At 40.0% G+C, this 7736-nt stretch overlaps 1 pseudogene; it reads left to right on the forward strand.

Annotated features, from left to right (window-relative positions):
- The first annotated feature begins 5720 nt into the window (after positions 1-5720).
- On the forward strand, positions 5721-6092 carry LOC126951396 (H/ACA ribonucleoprotein complex subunit 2-like; annotated as a pseudogene).
- Positions 6093-7736: the final 1644 nt, after the last annotated feature.

Raw genomic sequence — 7736 nt, forward strand, 5'->3', positions numbered from 1 at the left:
AGGTGATCTGCCCGCCTTAGCCTCTCAAAGTGCTGGGATTACAGGCGTGAGCCACAGCGTTAGGCCAAGAAATGTATTTCTTTTACCTTTGTACACTGAGTATCTAGCTCATTGCCTGCACATTGTAGGTGCTTAAGAAGTGTTTGTTAAACCAGTGATACCACAACACAGTTGACTTATTGAAAAGCCACTGCCAAGTTGTACCATACTGCAACAGGCACTGTGGCTAATTAGCTTAGTTTATTAATGCAAGGAACTGAGGTCAAGGACTCAATTCCCAAAATGATCTTTTGACCTTATTCTAGTCACGATTTCATAGTTTGTTCTAACAAGCCATCTCTCCTATGACTGCAAGGAGAATTAAACAAGCAGAGAGAGGAACAAATAGTTTAACACAATTCATCACCACTCTAATACAAATAATTTAGAAATTAAACGGGTAATAAATGAACTGTGCATCCTTTTGATATGAAAAATTCCAATATTTCAGTATGTAAGATTTGGTTATAAGAGTAAAATAAAAAGTTCGGGAGATAGTGGTTGCAAAACAATGTGTATGACACTGAATTGTACATTTTAAATGGTTAAATAGTAAATTTAATGTTATGTGTATTTTACCACAATAAAAAATAAAGTTAAATTATTAAAATGTGAAAAAAAATTATAAGTTAACACAGCTTAAGTTAACATCCAGCAACCTCACATGTAAAACAAACAGGTAAAAAATGAAAAAAAAAAGAGTAAAATAATAACATTAACTGCTGATCCTTAAAGTAATACAAACTAATATACAAACCCTGTATCATTTTATTATAACTGTAAAGTTTGTCACAGAGTTCTTATGAGGATAATCGTCTTCTTGTGATTGCTATAAAAAGTCATTTAATTCAAAACATTTGGCTAATAAAAGGACTTCTTTTTTTTGTACAAGGGAATTTCAATAAAATGTTTTACAAAATAAAGAAAGAAAATGAATAGATACAAGACATATAATCTTAAAAATATAGCTTTTTTCCAAGGACTCTCAAATAAACTTCTGTTATGAACAGAGCCTATATCAGTCGTTTGAACACAGGAGAATTTTAATTTGTTTTCAAGATTTCACTGGCTCTAATGTCTCAGGAAAGTAAGCCAGCTTCTATCTACACATTTTCTCACTATGTAAGTGGAAATAATGCTACTTACTGCTTCATAGGGGGTGCTAGCAGTGCCTCTGCTCACAAGACATGCATAAATGTTAGAGAACCAAGGAGAGTTATGTCCCAATACTAGAGTGACCATATATCCTAGTTTGCTTGTGACAGTCTTGACCAATACTAGTTGTCTCAGTTAATTATTAATAATACCTCTTTTCACTCTTGCAGGTGTATCAGTTTGGACAAGAAATTATATAGTTACCACACTTATAATTCTTTAAAAAATTACCTGCCTGGTCAGAGTACTGCTGATACCTACAGTTAGGGTTGAGTCGATCAAATAGCACAAGACAGTAAAAGTCAAAAGGGGGAAAATCAGATCATGCATATCATTTTAATAATCACTAAATGAGGAAGACTTCAAGCACTTATTGAGAAGAAAATAGATTATTCCAGGAAAAGTAAAAAGTTGGTTTGATTGTTAAGACACTAAAACTGGCAACTGAAGCTTTGCATAACTGGTACAGTAATTACATTATTTTGCCTGAATACTTGTCCTTCTTTACTGAAAAATCTCAGGTGATTTTTTTGCCCTGAGTATCCCTGAAACTAAGAAATTTTCTGACTTCCATTTTGAGTTGTAAAGAATATTTAAAGTATCCAGGATATTTCAGCCACATCCAGACAATTTACTCCTGCCAGTTTCCCCATTCTTTCTCACCCCTCCACACAGTTCAAGCTATTTGATTTTGACAGCATTCCATACCCATCCTCATTCTCTACCCCTGCTTTCCCACCCTTGGGCTCAACTCTGACTCCTGTGTCTACCATCAATTCTGACCTTAGACAATAGTGATTTAATGAGTTTTCACTCTACACTATGGAACCAAGCTCAATTTATCTCTAGCTCAAATAGCCCAGCTCTATCTAGAGCACTTTGGTCTTATTCCATAGGTCATCAGTGCCCATCTAAATTTCCAATTACAGTAAGTAAATCCTTGATGGTCTCATTCCCTGAATTTAAATTGGTACTTCAGTCCTTGGGGATTGGAACCCTCCCATACTCTTCTCAGGCCCCTCGCAGGGAAGAGAATCCTGCAGCAGGTCATAAGTCCTGAACCAAGGGTTTGCCAACCTCACCATGCTGGTTTTCGAATATCACAAGCTTCTGGGTTCTCTGTACGTATGTTTTACATGCCTATTGAGGACCATTATCCCCACATGGGACTTTCGAGATACACGACATTTTACTGGGATATCTTCCACCCCATACGCATACCATGGAATGCCCATCAGCATGGACTTTCTCTCTTAATTTACCCAGAGTCTCTCATGATAATGATCATTTCAAAGACCTCAGATCAATTACAGTCTTATTCCTTCCCACTCTGCCAGTTCTGCACCAAGTGGTCCGTTCATACTTGACTCTATTCTGAAATGTCACTGAGAATTTTTGTATTGCTGTTCTCCTTTCACAACTATATCTAATGAATTAATTTCATTATTCCAGCAGATTCTCTGTATGAAAACAAGAAAGTTTAACAAAGTGTCTGTGTCGCAAAATGGTCTTAGTATGTGACAGATTATAAGAAGGCCTAGACTTTGTTTATGAGTTTGCAAATTTTCAATTTATATGGGTCCTTAGGAAATTACTTAAATCTCAATGTAAAATAAAATTACAAAATTCCATGGAAAAAGTTGTATGTACATTATAATTGCAATTGTGTAAAGAAAAAATCATGGGTGTGAGCAAAGTCTAAAAAACAATCCACAAACAGCAATATATTTCATAAACAAGTGAATAGTTAAGTTAGAGTAATGTAATTTTGGAGTCGTTTTCTTTTTTAAAAAATATCCATTTTGTGAGATCTAATTAAAATAAAGAGCTTATGCACAGCAAAAGAAACTATCAACAGAGTAAAGAGACAACTTATAGAATGGGAGAAAATTTTTGCAAACTATGCATCTGAGAAAGGTCTAATATCTATCATCTATAAGGAACTTACACAAATTTACAAGAAAAAACAAAAACCCCATAAAAAAAGTGGGCAAAGGACATGAACAGACACTTTTCAAAAGAAGACATACATGTGGCCAACAATCATATGAAAAAAGCTCAACATCACTGATCATTAAAGAAATGCAAATCAAAACCACAATGAGATACCCCTCACACCAGTCAATGGCTATTATTAAAAAGTCAAAAAATAACTGATGCTGGTGAGGTTGTGGAGAAAAAGAAATGTTTATACACTGTTAGTGGGAGTGTAAATTAGTCCAACTATTGTAGACGACAGTGTTCCTCAAAGACTTAAAGACAGAAATACCCTTTGACCCAGCAATCCCATTACTGGGTATATACCCAAAAGAATATAAGTTATGCACGTGTATGTTCATTGCAACACTATTCACAATAGCAAAGACATGGAATCAACCTAAATGCTCATCAGTGACAGACTGAATAAAGAAAATGTGGTATATATACACCATGGAATACTATGCAGCCCATAAAAAAGAACAAGATCATGTCCTTTGCAGGGACATGGATGAAGCTGGAGGCCATTATCCTTAGCAAACTCACACAGGAACAGAAAACCAAATACTGCATGTTCTTGCTTGTAAGTTGGAGCTAAATGATGAAAACACATGGACACATAGTGGGGAACAAGACACACTGGGGCCTATCAGAGGGTAGAGGGTGGGAGGAGGGAGAGGACCAGGAAAAATAACTTAGGGTAACAGTCTTAATCACCTGGGTGATGAAATAATCTGCACAACAAACCCATATGACACACATTTACCTATATAACAAACCTGCACATGTACCCCTGAACTTAAAATAAAAGGAAAAAAATCCATTTTGCATTTAGAAAAGGAAAAGAAAATTATATGTATTTATCATAAGGTAATACTTTGCAAGCACACTGAGATAACAATGAAAAATACTGTAGTTATCAATGCTTCCTTTTTAACGAGCTCTTCCTTAATCAAATCTTGGTTTAGCTTTGTATTGATTTTAGAACATGCTACCTTTCCTATGCACATGTGTGTTTTTCAAAGGCCACAAAAGTTTAACAATTGTTATATATCATTATATACTAACAGTTGGTCTAATGACTAAGGATTGAATCAGCAATCTTAGTAACATCCTCTTATCTCTATGGCCCTAGCAAGGCACTTAACCTCTGTTTCTCTTTCAAAAGGAATAACAACAATTGTTGAATTCGGAAGATATCTATAGAGTATATTTATATTAAGAGCTTTCAGTGAAAATGAGAAATGAATGTAAACCCATAAAGACGCAGTTCAGAGATAATGTACTTCTGTAGTCTAACACGTGAATTTTTTTTTCTTTTCTTTTTTTTTTTTCTTTTGGTTTGTTTTGGGTTTTCTTGTTTGTTTGTTTGTTTGTTTGTTTTGAGACAGAGTCTCACTTTGTCACCCAAGCTGGAGTGCAGTGGTGCAATCTCGGCTCATTCCAACCTCTGCCTCCTGGGTTCAAGCCATTCTCCTGAGTCAGCCTCCTGAGTAGCTGTGACTACAAGCGCCCGCCACCATATCCGGCTACTTTTTTTGTATTTTTAGTAGAGACAGGGTTTCATCCTGTTAGCCAGGCTGGTTTCGAACTCAAGTCCTCAGGTGATCTACCTGCCTCAGTCTCTCAAAGTGCTTGGATTACAGGCATGAACCACCGTGCCTATTCTAATACATGAAATTTTTATTTGATAAAAATGTGTTCTTAGATTGTAACTGAGATTATTGACCATGGAATTTGAGTTAGATTGTTATTATATTAAAACACTTGCCAGGCACGGTGGCTCACGCCTGTAATCCCAGCACTTTGGGAGGCCGAGGTGGGTGGATCACGAGGTCAGGAGATTGAGACCATCCTGGCTAACACGGTGAAACCCCATCTCTGCTAAAAATACAAAAAATTAGCTGGGCGTGGTGGCATGCGCCTGTAGTCCCAGCTACTTAGGAGGCTGAGGCAGGAGAATGGTGTGAACCCGGGAGGCAGAAGTTGCAGTGAGCCAAGATTGCACCACTGCAGTCCAGCCTGGGTGACAGAGCGAGACTCTGTTTAAAAAAAAAAAAAACACTTCGGGCCAGGCGTGGTGGCTCACACCTATAATCCCAGCACTCTGGGAGGCTGAAGTGGGTGGATCACCTGAGGTCAGGAGTTTGAGACCAGCCTGGCCAACATGGTGAAACCCGGTCTCTACTAAATACAAAAAATTAGCCAGGCTTGGTGGGGCATGCCTGTAATCCCAGCCACTTCGGAGGCTGAGGCAGGAGAATCGCTTGAACCTGGGAGATGCAGATTGCAGTGAGCCGAGATGGCACCATTGCACTCCAGCCTGGGCAACATGAATGAAACTCCATCCCAAAAAAATAAATAAAACTTTGCTAAATATCAGAACAACATTTTGACAAATTTCCAATGAGAGGCATAGGATGACATGTAAAAAACATATAATTTCCATGGGCCAAAGTTAGAATTTACAATTATAGAGAAAATAATTTCTTTATAGAAATGTTAAAGTTCTTTGGCCTCCTTGGGACTAGGTTTCCGCGGCCGCTGCGATGACCAAAATAAAGGTAGATTTGACAGGCCCCAGGCTCAGGCGGAGGCGTGCTCTGGGGAACGCAACTACCAGGAGCTGCTGGTCAACCAGAACCCCATGGTACAGCCTCTGGCTTCTCGCTGCCTCACGCGGAAGCTCTACAAATGCATCCAAAAAGCCGTGAAGCAGCAGATTCGGCGCGGAGTGAAAGAGGTTCAGAAATCTGTCAACGAAGGAGAAAAAGGGATCATGGTTTTGGCAGGAGAAACACTGCCCATTGAGGTATACTGCCATTTCCCAGTCGTGTGAGGACCGAAATCTGGCCTATGTCTCTATCCCTCTAAGGCGGACCTAGGTGCAGCCGCAGGCTCCAAGTGCCCCACCTGTGTGATAATGGTCAAGCCCCACCAGGAGGCCTACAAGCGCGTGGAGGAGGTTCAGTCCCTACTCCTACCACTATGAGGGGCTCCAGTAGCACCTGGGCACCTGCCTCTGGAAGCTACTGGGCTGGCGGCAGGACGACTGGCTGTCCACTTGCCCACCCACACTGACGGCATCTTCCCAGTTCCCCAAGGCACGCCTTCTTCCCAGGCAGCTCTTACAGCCCTTTCATGAAGGTAATGCCAGCCTTCTCTCCATCAGTGCCATTTCCTGTAGAACTAAAGCCTGTTCCAAGAATATGGGGTGGGGAAAGTAAATGCTAAGACTAAAAATAAAAATAAAATAAAATAAATGTAAAAGTTCTTGGCCAGGCATGGTGGTATGTGCCTGCATTCCCAGCTACTCAGGATGCTGAGGCAGGAGGATCACTTGAGTCCAAGCTAAGCAAGATAGTGAGGCCCCATTTCTAAAAAAAAATAAGTAAATCAGTCAGGCACAGTGCCTCACGCCTATAATCCCAGCACTTTGGGAGGCCGAGGTGGAAGGATAGCTTGAAGCCAGGAGTTTGAGACCAGCTTGGGCAACATGGCAAGACCCCATTTCAAAAATAAATTAATTAAATTAAATTAACTTATTCTACATAATTCCACAGATTCACCAGCTGTAATGGTAAATTTTTTTAAAATCCTGCTCTCCCTGGGCGCGGTGGCTCACGCCTGTAATCCCAGCACTTTGGGAGGCTGAAGCGGGTGGATCACCTGAGGTTGGGAGTTCAAGACCAGCCTGACCAAGATGGAGAAACCCCGTCTCTACTAAAAATACAAAATTAGCCGGGGTGGTGGCACATGCCTGTAATCCTAGCTACTTGGGAGGCTGAGGCAGGAGAATCGCTTGAACCTGGGAGACGGAGGTTGCGGTGAGCCAACATCGCACCATTGCACTCCAGCCTGAGCAAAAAGAGTGAAACTCTGTCTCAAAAAAAAAAAATATCCAGGCCAGGCGTGGTGGCTCACGCCTGTAATCCCAGCACTTTGGGAGGCCGAGGTGGGCGGATCATGAGGTCAGGAGATGGAGACCATCCTGGCTAACATGGTGAAACCCGTCTCTACTAAAAATACAAAAAAAAAAAAAAAATTAGCTGGGCATGGTGGCACGTGCCCGTCGTCCCAGCTTCTTGGGAGTCTAAGGCAGGAGAATCGCTTGAACCCGGGAGACGGAGGTTACAGTGGCCGAGATCGCACCACTGCACTCCAGCCTGGGTGACAGAGTGAGACTCTGCCTCAGAAAAAAAAAAAAAAGAAAAAAAAAATCCTGCTTTCTCAGAAGCTATTGAAGAAATATTGCTGCAAAGATTAATTACTGTTCTACTGTCTGAAAAGTGTACCTTCAAGCTGTTAAATTAGTGAATGGAGATCTATTATGATGTTAACAAGAATGTTACTCACCAGGGGGATTACTGCTATTAACAGTAGGATGTATCATTTAAAACATTAAAATTGAATGGAAATGTTTTTCAACCATTTAAATAAAACTCCTTGTTCCTTACTTCACAATGAAGCTTTCTTTTGCTAGCTTCTTTATTGTAGGAGTTTATGCAAGATTTTCCTGGTAGTACCATTTCAGATGACTTTTACGTTTGTAAACCCCTGTATTC

The sequence above is a fragment of the Macaca thibetana genome, chromosome 3 (assembly GCF_024542745.1).
Source record: "Macaca thibetana thibetana isolate TM-01 chromosome 3, ASM2454274v1, whole genome shotgun sequence".
NCBI lineage: Eukaryota > Metazoa > Chordata > Mammalia > Primates > Cercopithecidae > Macaca > Macaca thibetana.